General features: G+C 43.4%; 1 pseudogene; it reads right to left on the reverse strand.

Annotated features, from left to right (window-relative positions):
• Window positions 1-736: 736 nt before the first annotated feature.
• Window positions 737-6,665, reverse strand: LOC129492616 (tigger transposable element-derived protein 1-like; annotated as a pseudogene).
• Window positions 6,666-15,358: the final 8,693 nt, after the last annotated feature.

The following is a 15,358-nucleotide window of genomic DNA, read 5'->3' on the forward strand; positions in this document are numbered from 1 at the left end:
AATACAGGCGCTCTATTACAGTTTGCCGCAATCCCCACCACTTCTTATTGTTTTACACAAGCCCTGCTTTATTCTTTTGTTTTACCTCCCTGGCCCCCTGGAGGGTTTGAGTTTGCTACTCTCTGTCGCCCACCATGCCAGATCCCCTCTTATAACTAAAAGCACTCCTCCCACCAGGGAAGACAGCAACAGCAGCATTTAGATGACACGGATGGTAATAACGTAGTGATGCTTCATATTTTACAAAGCACTCCTGCATTCATTATCTTATTTAATTTTCAAAATAATAACCATTTCCTGGGCAACTGATCTGGGCCAAAGTCTGTTGCCAAGCACAGGAGGGGCAGAGAAGAATACTGAATAATCTCAGCCTTCCATAAGCACACAGCCCTGCAATGAAGACAGCCCACTGAAATGAAAGCCCAGCATGGTCACAGAAGACATTGTTACCCAGCACAGGGAGAGCCAGAGAGACAGCAACTAGCAGCCCAGGTATTTTAGACAGTTTGGGCTACAACAAAGTACAGGCATACCTCAGAGATATTGTGGGTTCATTTCCAGGCCACTGCAATAAAGCAAATATTGCAATAGAGCAAGTCACACGAGACTCTTTGGTTTCCCAGTGCATATAAAAGTTACGTTTACACTATACTATAGTCTATTAAGAGTGCAATTCCATTATGCCTAAAAAAAAAGTACACACCTTAATTTTAAAATGCTTTATTGCTAAAAATTGCTAACAATCACGTGCGCCTTCAGCGAGTCGTAATCCTTTCACTGGTGGAAGGTCTTGCCTCAATGTTGATGGCTGCTGATTGATCTGGGTGGTGGTTGCTGCAAGTCGAGATGACTGTGGCAATTTTTCTAAATAAGACAACAATGATGTTTGTCACATAAATTGACTCTTCCTTTCATGAAAGATTTCTCTGTAGCATGTGATGCTGCTTGACAGCATTTTGCCCACAGTAGAACTTCTTTCAAAATCTGAGTCAGTCCTCTCAAATCCTGCCAGCTGCTTTATCTACTAAGTTTATGGAACATTCTAAATGCTTTGTTGTCATCTCAACAACGTTGACAGTACCCTCACCAGGAGTGGATTCCATTTCAAGAAACCACTTTCTTTGGTCATCCATAAGAAGCAACTTTTTATCCTCTAAAGTTTTATTGTGAGATTGTAGCAATTCAGTCACATCTTCAGGCTCCACTTCCAACTCTAGTTCTCTTGCTATTTTCGTCACATCTGTAGTGACTTCCTCCACTGAAGTCTTGAACCCCTCAAAAATTATCAATGTGAGATGAAATCAACTTTTTCTAAGCTCCTCCTAAAGTTGATATTTGACCTCCTCCAGTGAATCACATGTGTTCTTAATGACATTTAGAATGATGAATCCTGGCTGGGTGTGGTGGCTCATGCCTGCAATCCCAGCACTTTGGGAGGCCGAGGAAGGTGGATCACTTGAGGTCGGGAGTTTGAGACCAGCCTGGCCAACATGGTGAAACCCCGTCTCTACTAAAAATACAAAAATTAGCCAGGTGTGGTGGTGCACACCTGTAATTCCAGCTACTCAGGAGGCTGAGGTTGGAGAATTGCTTGAACCCGGGAGGCGGAGGCTGCAGTAAGCCAGGATGGTGCCACTGCACTCTAGCCTGGATGACAGGGCAAAGGTTTTCAATTGACTTTTCCCAGACACATCAGAGGAATCACTATCTATGACAACAATAGTCTTATAAAATGTATTTCTTAAATAATAAGACTTGGAAGTCTTTGGTCCATGGGCTACAAAGTAGATGCTATGTTAGCAGGCATGAAAACAACATTAATCTCTTTGTGCCTCTCTACCAGAGCTTTTGGGTGACCAAGTGCACTGTCATTGAGCAGTAATATTTTGAAAGGAATGTTTTTAGCAGTAGATCTCAACAGTGGGCTTAAAATATTCAGTAAACCTGGCTGTAAACAGATGTGCTGTCATCCAGGTTTTGTTGTTCCATGTGTACAGCAAAGGCAGAGTAGATTTAGTATTAATTCTTAAGAGGCCTAGGATTTTTTTAATGATAAATGAGCTTTGGCTTCAACTTAAAGTTATCAGCTGCATTAGCCCCTAACAAGAAAGTCAGCGTGTCCTTTGAAGCTTTGAAGCCAGGCATTGACTTCTCCTCTTTAGCTATGAGTGTCCTATATGTCATCTTCTTCCAATAGAAGGCTGTTTCATCTACACTGAAAACCAGTTGTTTAGTGTGGCAACCTTCATCAATGATCTTAGCTAGAATTTCTGGGTAACTTGCTGCAGTTTCTCCAACAGCACTTGCTGCTTCATCTTGCACTTTTGTGTTATGGAGATGGCTTCTTTCCTCAAACCTAAAGAACTAACTTCTGCTAGCTTCAAACTTTTCTTCTGTAGCCTCCTCATCTCTCTCAGTCTTGGTAGAGCTGAAGAGAGTTAGAGCCTTGCTCTGGATTAGGCTTCGGCTTAACGGAATGTTGCGGCTGTTTGATATTCCATCAAGACCACTAAAATTTTCTTTAAATCAGCAATAAGTCTGTTTCACTTTCTTATCATTCATGTGCTCAGTAGAGTAGAACTTTTAATTTCCTTCAAGAACCTTGCCTTTGCATTCACAATTCGGCTAACTCTTTGGCTCAAGAGGCCTAGCTTCTGGCCTGTCTTGGCTTTTGACATGCCTTCTAAGCTTAATCATTACTAGCTTTTGCTTTAAAGTGACAGATATGCAACTCTTTTTTTCATTTGAACACTTAGAGGCCGTTGTAAGGTTATTAATTGGCCTAATTTCAATATTGTTTTGTCTCAGGAAATAGGAAGAGCTGAGGAGGAGGGGAGAGACCAGAGAATGGCTGGTTAATGGGAGTCAGAACACACACAACTTTTATTGATTAAGTTTGCCTTCTATATGGGTGGGGTTCACGGTGTCCAAAACCAATTACAATAGTTTTATCAAAGATCACTTATTATAGATCATTATATATATATATTATATATATATATATAATGAAAACGTTTGAAATATTGCAAGAAATACCAAAAAAGTTAGTCTTCATGCAGTCCTATCAGGTATTACCCCCACTTACGATTAGAAGCTCAAATACACAGTACCTACCTAATTTGCCCAAGACCACACAGCTAGTAAGGGGCAGAGCCGAGATTTGAACCCTATTGATCTAAGTCTAAAGCATATGCTCACCCTCCATGCACTGCTTTAGACAGTGCTCATTGGCAGTCAGGCTTTTTGATTAAAACAGAATTTGGTTTTGGTGAGAACAAACAGAGAGAGACAGAGTGGTAAACAAAGCAAAATATAAATTCAGATATCAGGCCGGGCGCAGTGGCTCAAGCTTGTAATCCCAGCACTTTGGTAGGCCGAAGCAGGTCAATCCCCTGAAGTCAGGAGTTTGAGACCAGCCTAGCCAACATGGCGAAACCCCATCTCAACTAAAAATACAAAAAAATTAGCCAGGCATGGGGCAGGCACCTGTAGTCTCAGCTACTCAGAAGGCTGAGGCAGGAGAATCGCTTGAACCCGGGAGGCAGAGGTTGCGGTGGGTAGAGATCACACCACTGCACTCCAGCCTGGGCAACAAGAGCAAAACTCCTTCTCTAAATAAATAAATAAATAAATCCAGATATCAGAATTGTGGTTAAACCCAAATGCCGTAGCTTGCATGGAAGCTGCTTGACCTGTATCATCAACTGGAAACGCTAAAACAGCTCAATTTCAGTACTGGAATCAGACCATTCCCACCAATATCCCCTCTTGCAATGCTACAAAGTACTTGTCCCATCCACTGGTGAGATGCTCACTGCAATTTAAGGCAGCCCATGCTAACTTTGGATATCTCTCTGTGAAAACCCATAACTCTAGGTTATCCAAGGAGATTGCTTCCTACAGAAACCATCATTTGGTGTGTTTAAGTGGTCTTGGTCTGTTTGTTAAAAATCAGTATTATTGGTTTGTGTTTTGTTCCAGACACCCTGCCCGGAAAAAGTCACACTCTGAATAAAACATGGCCCAGGGTCTCTTACTCACTTTCTCCCTTTGCAGCCAGATCTTGGGAAATGCACACTTTCCTTCTATGGTTTGAGGATGGTGGTTTAGAAGCTCCTGGCTATTGCAGCTCAGGGCCTTGGTCCCAGGTCTCCATCCTGTGTCTTCAGTGTCCCTCGTTTCACTTTGAGGGCATCCCCTTTGTGTGAGTTTGTCAGCAGCTGTCCCAGTCACTGGGCTGGTCTTACACTTCATTTTTTAGCCTGTTAAGTTTAATGCCCCTAAGCTTGGTGAAGTAAAGGGGATAGCTTCTCTTTGTGGCTGTGGTGGTGATTTTACAGGGATCATCTCAGAGATTCTACTCAGATATATACAGTTCATACTTACTCACTGCATAAATAAGCCAGTGTGGCTTAGTTAAATTTGGGGGGGCTATCAAAGCAGAGACACTCTCCCTAATTATTCACTTTGTGAATGCCTTTCATGCCAGAATACCTCCTGGCTCCTTTAATCCCCACCAGAGATCCAGAAATCAAGGCATCATCTTTGACCCCTCCCTCTCACTGTCCCCAACCATCCATCTACCAGCAAGTCCTATTGGTTTGTCCCCCAAAATATATCTCAGATCTTTGCAGGCACCTCCATTTCTCCATCCCTAGCTTCCATCAGCCCTGCCCTGGGCTGCTTCAAAAAACTTCCCAACTTATTGCCTGCTTCTACTTTTGCTCCTGTTTAACCTGTTCTATGAACTGAAACCAGAAAAGCGTTTTAAATTATAAATTGGATCATGTAGTATCCCCCCTCCCCCTCTCCCCACCCGCTTAAAACCCTTCAGTGGCTCCCACACACTTCGAATCAAGTCCAAGTTTCTTCTCATGGTCTATAGGGTCTGCATGACCTGGCCCAGTGCAGGTCTCTGATGTCCACAACACCAGGTGCCCTCTGTTACATTCCAGCCATAGTCTCTAGTGTGGTTCACCCAGAAGCAAACCTGGAGACAAGGAATGGGTTTCAAGTAGATAATTTGGGAGGTGATCCCAGAAAGCATCATGAGGGAGTGGGAAAAGTGCAACAGAGAACAGAGGAAAGCTGAGGCAGGGCGCATTAATGAGTGGGTTACCTCTGTAGACAACTGGGGCTCAGTTCTGCTGGAGAGCCCTATGTGGACATGCCTGAGAGCTGTGCCAGCACAAGGTGGGGAAGCTGGGGAGTTTTTGTCACCTTGTCCCAGACCACATTGTTGAGGGTCATTCTGGGGACACAGCTTCCCAGAGCTCTGGCAGAGCACTCACCTGGGGCTGGAGAACACTCTGAGGCAGAAAGACACAGTAAACGCTGACTACCCATATAGACTGGGGAGTTATGAGTAGAACATGAACAGCCCCTGCCCCTTCAGTATTACTCAGTGGGTGGCCCTGGACCACCTACCATCCACAAAATTAACCAGTCTATGATGAGACAAGGCACTTGGGCAAGAATGTCAATTAACTACATCACTAAGCACACTGATTAGTTCCACTGACATTTTTTCATAGTCAGGTGTTATAAGTTTGAATATGGTTTGTTTGACCCCTACGAATCTAATGTTGAAATATGATCCCCAGCGTTGGAGGTGGGGCCTAATGGGAGGTGTTTGGGTCATGGGGGCAGATCCCTCATGAACGACTTTGTGCTGCCCTAGTTTCCATGAGAGCTCCCTCAAGAGCTGGTTGTTTAAAAGAAATTGGCACCTCCCTCCAACCACCTTACCTCCTCCCTCACCGTATGATACCTGCGCACACCAGCTCCTCCCCTTCCCCTTCTGCCATGATTGCAAGCAGCCTGAAGCCCTCACCAGAAGGCTGCCACACTTCTTGTACAGCCTGAAGAACTATGGGGCAAGTAAACATGCCTTTATAGCAACACAAATGGACTAAGACATTAGACTTTCTCAATGAAGAAAGCAGTGCATTAATGTACACCCTGGTGCAAGCTCCTTACCTTCTCATAGACTGGCACTTTGAATAGCCCTGTATATTATCCTTCTGTCTATTGCTAGAACACATTGGGTCTATTCCTACCAGACATCTCTGTCCTTGCTGTTCCTGCTGCCTGAAATTGTTTTTCCTGGCTTCTTCCCAGCCTTCATATGACCTATATGGTCCCACCTCAGGAAGACCTTCCCGACTCCCTATATAAAATATCCACCAACCCATTACCCATATTACGACACCCTATTTATTTTCTTCAAGGTGATAATCATGCTGTATATTTATTCTGTATTTGTTGGTTGACATATTGTCCATCCCCTCCACTTGAATACATGTTCCATAGGGGCACAAAGTTGGCCTGGCTCCTTTGCCCATTATATCACAGCACCAAGCACAGAGTTGGTGCCCAAAAAACACTGAATCAATGATTGAAAAAATGTGCAGCCAACATACATTCCAAGTTCATTATGTGATGTCCTTCTCCCATCAGAATATGCTTATTGCTGACATGCCCTCCACTTGATGTCAAGCAAAAACACAATTCCCCAAGCTCACCATTGTTCTCCCATGATATGCCCCGAATTGTGGCTTACCCCTGGTAATGTCCACATCTTCATAACAGTGCTTCAGCATCCAATCTCCCAAGCCCAAGTCTCCTCCATCCCTGAAATTGGGTACCAATTTATTTGGAGGCATCCATCTGAGTAGGTATAAGCACTGGCTTGGGAATTAGATGTACATAGCTTCAAACCACAGCCCTGCCACTAGCTGTGTGGCCTTGGGTAGGTGACTTCACCCCTGTGAACCTCAATGTACTCATCAAGGTTATTGTAAGAATTAAATATATATATTTGACCTAACTATCCCATTACAGGAGAAAAACCCAAATGAATGTAAATCATTCTATTACAAAGATACATGCACACATATATTCATTGCAGCACTATTCACAATAGCAAAGACATGGAATCAACCCAAATGTCCATCAATTATAGACTAGATAAAGAAAATGTGGTGCATATACACTATGGAATACTATGCAGCCATAAAAAGGAAGGAGATTATGTCCTTTCCAGGGACATGGATGAAGCTGGAAGCCATTATTCTCAGCAAACTAACACAGGAACAAAAAACCAAACACCACATGTTCTCATTTATAAGTGGGAGCTGAACAATGAGAATACACTGGGTCCTGTTGGGGGGTGAGGTGAGGGGAGGGAGAGCATTAGGAAAAATAGCTAATGCATGCTGGACTTAATACCTAGGTGATGGGTAGATAGGTGCAGCAAACCACCATAGCACACATTTACCTATGTAACAAACCTGCACATCCTGCACATATACCCAGGAACTTAAAATTAAAATTAATTTTTAAAAATGAATTAAATTTGACAACTTGTATAAAGCAAGGTTTCTCAAACTGGGCATTGTTGACATTTTGAGCTGATTTTTTGTTGGGGTCACAGGTAGCAGACTGTCCTATCCACTGTAGAATATTTAGCAGAATTCTGAGCCTCCACTTATTAGATGTAAATAGAACACCCCCCACACGCCATGTGAGAACCAAAAATGTCTGCATTTTTGTGAGAAACAAAAATGTCAAATCTCCCCTGGGAGACAAAATCACTAAGAGTTAATAACCACTGGTAGTAAGTCTTTAACACAGGGCCTGGCAAGTTATTAAACTGCTATGTACCTCAGTTTCCTTATCTGTAAAATAGGCATAATAATCATATTCAACTCATAGTTTGGTGAGAATATTAACAGACATAATATGTGTAAAGGGCTTAGCAGAATACCTTGCATATTACAAGTGCTTTTTTCAAAAAGCTATTTTTGTCATTAAAACTTAATGACTGTTCGCAATTATTGCTATTTGTATTAGAGCCCTCCTTTAATCACTATTCTCAGTTTAATCCAATCACTTACCTAGTTTTCCCAGAGGACCTGACTATTCATACTGCATACCCAGTGCTGGAGCCCTTTTCCTAATCCCTAGCTACCTTGTGGCCTCCCAAATGTCAAAATAAAAGCTCAACTTCCAAACTCAGTGTGGCTGGCTGTGTTGAGCACCTCGTGGCCACATTCCACTGACCCTTGGAACATTTGGTTATTTCATCCTGGCCACCTGGAGCTGACAACCCCAGCTGGGTCAGAACATTAATAGTTGGTGATGGAGCTTTCAGAATACTGTGATTTGCCTGTCCTGTTCAACCTTCTTCATTTGTAAGGCCTACATTGGGTGTCTTAGTCAGCTCTGGTCAAAACACTTCAAAGATATTGCAGTAAATGAGGTCAATGAAGCATTTGAGGATGCTGAGCTCTCCTTTACATTTTCCTAGGGGCCCAAAAATGAGATGTTTGCTCCCAATACATCAAGAGAGACAGTAGTCAGTCATAAGAGTCACCAGTGAAAAAATGGTGGCCCCCTATCCTTGGAGATCTTTAAAAAGAACTGGGAAATCTATAGATCACCTTAGGTAATGTGGACATTTTAACGATACTGATTCTTCAATCCATGAACATGGAATATCTTTCAATTTTATAGTGTCCTCTTCAACAAAAATACAGTTAGAAGAGTGTTCTGTAGCAGAATGGGGGGCTATAGTAAACAATAACTTACTGTAAATTTCAAAATAACTAAAAGAGTGGAATTGGGATATTCCTAACACAAAAAAATGCTTGAGATGATGAATATCCCAATTGTTATGATTTATTATTCATTGTATGTTTGTATCAAGAATCACACATACCCCCTTAAATATATACTACTAATATACATCCATAATAAATAAAAATAAAATTTTTTTTTTAAAAATGGCTGGGTGCGGTGGCTCAAGCCTGTAATCCCAGCACTTTGGGAGGCAGATCATGAGGTCAAGAGATCAAGACCATCCTGGCCAACATGGTGAAACCCCATCTCTACTAAAAATAAAAAATTAACTGGGCGTGCTGACATGTGCCTCTAGTCCCAGCTACTAGTGAGGCTGAGGCAGGAGAATTGCTTAAACCAGGGAGGCAGAGCTTGCAAGTGAGCCAAGATCACACCACTGCACTCCAGCCTGGTGACAGAGCAAGACTTTGTCTCAAAAAATAATAAATAAATAAATAAATAAATAAGCAGTGTCAGATTTCCATGTGCTAGGGGGAAGAGCTGGTACCACTGATTTCTGCAGGTCTTTCCCAATTCCAGATTTCTAAAGCAGCTTCTCCCAACCACCTTGCTTCCCTCTAGCCTCTGTGTATGGGTAAAAGCACACTTCTAGCTATGCACCCTGCTCTGACACCCAGCCCATCTGCTACCTGGCCCATGCCTCAGATAATCCTTCTACAAAGTTGAATCCTCCCACCATGAGTAACTGCTACTATAGGAATTATATAGGAAGTACATACTTCTCAAATATGAGAAGATAGGAACATAAGAATTACATACTTCTCAAATATCAAGTTCCACGTTTGTTTTATATTATTTATTTTTTTCAGAGACAAGTTTTCACTGTGTCTCCCAGGCTGGTGTGCAGTGGCACAATCATAGCTCACTGCAGCCTTGAACTCTTGGACTCAAGCAATCCTTCTGCCACAGCCTCCCAAGTAGTTAGGACTATAGGCACATGCCACCATGCTCGGCTAATTTTTTTATTTTATAGAGATGGGGTCTCACTATGTTGCCCAGACTGGCTTCAAGTGATCCTCCTGCCTTGGCCTCCCAAAGTGTTGGTATTAGAGGTGTGAGTCACCACCTCCAGCCTCCAGATTCATTTATTCAACCAAGCACATCTCCTAAGTGCTTATGCTGTGTCTGGTGCCTTGCAGGCAACAGGGATCCCATGATGAACCTTCATCAATCTTGCCCCTCAAAGATTTCACGATCTGGTAGATTTGAAAGTTTCACTGTTTACATGACAATTTATGTGACTATGGGTCTACATATGTGTTTTTATTTTAATTATTCTTGGTGGAAACATTTCTAAGATTATTATAGAGGTCCCCTCTCTTAAACAGAGCAGGCAGCTTAGCACAGTCTACCCTTTGCCTGGAGTTCCAAGGCCGTGATTGAGACTCCCAAATCTGTATGACACTGTGAGGCAGAGCGACCCTCTATAGTCCTTATTGAGATTTTCATCATATTCATATTGTTCCTATCTCTGACACCATCCTCTGCCACCCACCAGCAGCAAGATTCTTCCTGCTCTTAAGAGTCCACCGTATTCAATAAGCATTTTTAATGCAGCAACAGCTTGAAAGTAATTCTTCCCCACCCCTCTGGCTCTCCAGACAGGTACAGGACACCTTCCTCCATTCATGAGCTCTTGAAAATGGGCACTATTATTATGCCCATTTTACAGATGAGGAAATTGAGTCTCAGATAGGTTAAGTGACTTGCCCTGAAGTCACAGTAGCAGAGCTGGAACTTATATCCAAACTGACTGACTCCCAAGATCAAATTCCTATTCACTCCACTATACTATTAGGAGTTTGTCACTTACAGATGGGGGATGATCAGAGAGCTGCTTGACTCTATCCAAATCTGGACAGTTACAGGTTTTAAAACAATCACAACCGGATAACCCACAGGTATTTTCTGAACACCTAGTGCTGTCAGGGATATGAAATAGCATATCAAGGCCTTGAGAAGCTTATAGTCTAGTTGGGAATGTGGGCAGGAGACGGCAAGCGTACATCACCACCCAACCCACAGGAAGGTGCCAAAGAGTTCAGGATGGATGGCTCAGCATGGCTGGGAAACCTCTACTCAAAGTTCTGCTGTCCATAAAGGGTCCTGAATCAGAACCACCTGAATGAGGAGTGGGAAGTAATGAGTCACTCACTTGTCATAAGGCTGTTCTAGCAGGGACAGGGGGTCAGAGGTGCTGCACCATGCAGTGACAGGATATGTGGCTTCAAGTATTCTTGCAGTTATTCAATACATATTGAATGGAATACTCCGTACATGCAAGGCACTGTTCTCAGTACATTGAAGAAGACAGACAAGGTCACTGCCCTCATAGAGCTTGTATTCTAGTGGGGGAGGCCTTATACAATTAAATAAACCAGACAATAAGAGGCAGTGAGAAGCAAATGGGAAAGGAGCTATGGCAGATTGGGAGTGGTAGAGGAATAGTCTTTCCAAAGAGGTGACATCTGAGTTAGGACATAAAAGGATGAGGAAGAGCCACGTAAAAAGAAGAGTGTGCCAAGCACATAGAACAGTATGTGAGAAGGTTCAGAGGTCCTTGTAAGGCTGATGTGGATGAAAGCTACCTTCCACCCACCAGGCTTTGCAGGTGGAGCTGTCCATGAAAAAGAAACACTGAAAAGAGAACTCAATTGAGAGTAATTAGGCAACTGTCTCCATGTGGCTTTGGGGTTAGGAGCTGAGAAGGGAAGAAAAATGGAAGGAAAGGGAAGCTCCAAATAGCCTGCTACAACCGAATGATTCTGAATATCTGACAATAAATATTCATATATTAATTGATGATGATGATGATGATGATGATGATGATGATAAAAATGCTAAAAAGATCAGGCTGTCAGAGGGCAACGCTGCCCTTGGCAAAGATATGTGGCCTTTCTCAGACTCAAATAAAGGGCAAAGAATAGCACATCTCCTTCATTCTATTTCTCCTGCCTGTGACATGCCTGAGAATCCCAGAGGTCATTCTCACTGCCCACAGGCATTCCTACTGGATCCCAAGTCCCTGCTGGGATCACAGCCATTATGATGCTCACAGGCTTCCCTGCCTCTAGAGATGGGTGCTGCAGTTGAGCCCTTGTGGCTAGTGGATGACACACCTGCTTCGCCCTACCACCACCCTGACTATGAGCATCTTGAGAGCAGGACCAGGTCTTAGCCATCACTGTGGCCCCAGCACCTCCCCCGGGGCCTGGTGCATAGCAGATGTTCAGTAAGTATTGGCTGGAGAGAGAGAGAGGGAGGAGAAGATGTAGGAATTTAGAAATGGAGGAATAGAGGGATAGAGAAATACATCAATCACCTGTCTCCAGTCAAGGACAGGCATTTAGCAGCTGTTCAGAAAATAGTTGATTGATTTTAATAGGCAAATGATAGGTCTTAATAAAATTCTCATTGTTGCTGAGCACAGTTGGGCTAGATTTTGAATAACAGTTTCTGTAAGACATTGATTCAGAATACCCCAGACCACAGACCACCTCCTCTGACATTTTTATCAAATCAAAGGACATTGTGCTATATAGTGCAAAAAGCACACAGCCTAGAACTCTGCCACTTATCTGGTTTGTGATGGTGGGTATATTTCCTTAAGCCTCTGTCTCCTCTTGTTAAAGAGTAGGGGAATGCAGAGAATTGCAGTAGGAATAAAAGGAATACTTTTTTTGAAAGCAATTTGGGGTGTTTGTTTATTTTGTTTGTTTTTTTCAAATCAAAATGAATGTATTGAGTACCTGCTGTATGTTCTTTCTGAGTGCTGGAAAGAAAGATAAAGATAGTCCCTGCCCCAGAGGACCCCACAGTCTAGCAGTTAAGGCAGACCCAGGAATGGGGATGTGATGGTTAATTTTATATGGCAACTTGCCTGGACCACAGCACCCAGATATTTGGTGAAGCATTATTCTGGATATTCCTGCGATGGTGTTTGGGATAAGATTAACACTTAAATCAGGGGACTCTGAGTGAAGCAGACAGCCATGTGGGTGGGCTTCATCCACTCCGTTGAAGTCCTAAATAGAACAAAGACTGACTTCCGCTACATAAGAAGGAATTCTGCCAGCAGACAGCCTTTGGACTCAAACTGAAACTCTTCCCTGGGTCTCCAGCCTACCCATCAGATTTTAAGCTCACCAAGTTTCCACAGTCACATGAGTCAATTCTTTCAAGTAAACCTTTCTGTATACACACATCTTGTTTCTGTTTCTCTGGAGAACCCTGACTAACACAGAGGACAATAACACGGTAGTGAGTTGGATGCTCTAAGAATGATCCTTAAGAATCCAGTGTCGGCCGGACGCGGTGGCTCACACCTGTAATCCCAGCACTTTGGGAGGCCGAGGCAGGTGGATCACGAGGTCAGGAGATCGAGACCACGGTGAAACCCCGTCTCTACTAAAAGTGCAAAAAAAAATTAGCCGGGCGTGGTGGCGGGCGCCTGTAGTCCCAGCTACTCGGAGAGGCTGAGGCAGGAGAATGGCGTGAACCCAGGAGGCAGAGCTTGCAGTGAGCCAAGATTGTGCCACTGCACTCCAGCCTGGATGACAGAGCGAGACTCCGTCTCAAAAAAAAAAAAAAAAAAAGAATCCAGTGTCACGGAAAACCAAGGAGCAGTGATTAGCTCCATCTGGAAGGGTGTGAAGGAAGGCTTAGGATACTGGAGCTGGGATCTGAAGGCCAAGTTCATGTTAAAAGATGAGAAAAGGGTCAGGCGTGGTGGTTCACACCTGTAATCCCAGCACATTGGGAGACCAAGGAGGGCAGATCACCTGAGGTCAGAAGTTCAAGACCAGCCTGGGGAACATAGTGAAATCTGGTCTCTACAAAAAATACAAAAATAAATAAATAAATAAATAAATATCCAGGCGTGGTGGCACGTGCCTGTAACCCCAGCTACTTGGGAGGCTGAGTCAGGAGAATCATTTGAACCTGGGAGATAGAGGTTGAAGTGAGCCAAGATTGTGCCACTGCACTCCAGCCTGGGCAACAAGAGCGAGACTCCATTTCAATATATATATATATATGAAAAGATCGGCCAGGCGCGGTGGCTCACGCTTGTAATCCCAGCACTTTGGGAGGCCGAGGCGGGCGGATCACGAGGTCAGGAGATCGAGACCACGGTGAAACCCCATCTCTACTAAAAATACAAAAAAATTAGCCGGGCGTGGTGGCGGGCGCCTGTAGTCCCAGCTACTCGGAGAGGCTGAGGCATGAGAATGGCGTGAACCCGGGAGGCGGAGCTTGCAGTGAGCCGAGACTGCGCCACTGCACTCCAGCCTGGGTGACAGAGTGAGACTCCGTCTCAAAAAAAAAAAAAAGAAAAGATCTTCCAAGCATCATTCAACAGGATCATGCTCACTCCCTCCATTTCCTTAGTAGTTATATGAACTTTAATCAGATTCTCTTTCTCTTGAAAATTCTCTTCTCCAGGCTGTTCCAGCCTATTTTCTCATTTAAGGACCCAGCTGTGTGACCTAGACAAATCCCCTAACTTCTGTGAGCCTCAGTTTACTCCTAGCTAAATGTCTATTCATGGAGTCCAGGAAGGCACTTTGCACACTTCCTATTCTGTATTGCACCTTATAATTCTGTATTGCACCTTATAATTTTGTATTATTTTTAAAGTGTTCAGCAGGTTCATACCCTAGGGAACATCAACGAGTTTCTTCTGACCTCTATCCAAGGAAGTAGGGAAACCGGTTTACCTTATAGCATGCACTACATAAATTAGCTGCAAAGAAAGACAAATATTTAACAAATTTAAATAATCAAATAATACTATATAAGATTGTGAACTCTTATATCCTAGAGTTTCATTACAAATGGAGACACTCCTGGGACTTTAGTGGCAAGGGGTAGAGGAAAGAAGAGTTGGCATTTGTGTTCCCCCAAGGACACAGTTGGATGCAGAGCCTCAATGTCTGAACCTGAAATTGGCCTCAGAGGGAAGACAGTTAGGCAGGCTGTTCTCTGAGATGGGAAAAGCATTAACTATGAAAGAATGGGGAGTCCTCTGCCCCACTCTCCCCACTATGCAAAAAAGCAAGAATTCATGAAGATGGCATCTGCTTGGCCACAGACCAGAATCATCCTGGGATACGTGGATGAGACAACCCTGCAGAAAGCCCCATGCAGTCATTACATCTGTAGAGCACCATCACAGACTCCTGAGATTCAGGGTGGTCCAATCAAGGGCATTAACTAGAAACTCCCCAGGGGCCTGATGTAGGCCAGTCATTCAAGGGATAAACTTCTTTATCTGGGGCTCTTTACTTACCCCAGGCCTTGCTGGACCAAGGTTCTCTTTCAATCACCAGTTTTGTTGCTCAAGGATAAAGGGAGAATGCCCCATGGGCAGAAGAAACTAAATCCCTGAAGAATTCAATTGGCTGCTGCATCCATTGAGAAGATTAAAAATATACTGAGCACACACTGTTTCCTTCTTAGGAGGAGAAAGATACTAACTAGACTACTCTAGGGATGTTCCTTAAGTCTCAGGCCAAATTAAAGTCCAGACACACATTATTTGTGTGAATTGAAAAGATCTTATGTCCAGAGCCTCAAACTGGCAAACAAGAAAAACAAACCAAAAAGGAAAATGACAAAGAGGGAAAGGAAAAAAAAATGAGGGAAAGGCAAAGCATTCATAAAAGCATTCAGAGCCCAGAGTGGTATCATGGCAAGATCAGGGGCCTTTTGAGTG

This window comes from Symphalangus syndactylus, chromosome 11, assembly GCF_028878055.3.
Source record: "Symphalangus syndactylus isolate Jambi chromosome 11, NHGRI_mSymSyn1-v2.1_pri, whole genome shotgun sequence".
Classification (NCBI taxonomy): domain Eukaryota; kingdom Metazoa; phylum Chordata; class Mammalia; order Primates; family Hylobatidae; genus Symphalangus; species Symphalangus syndactylus.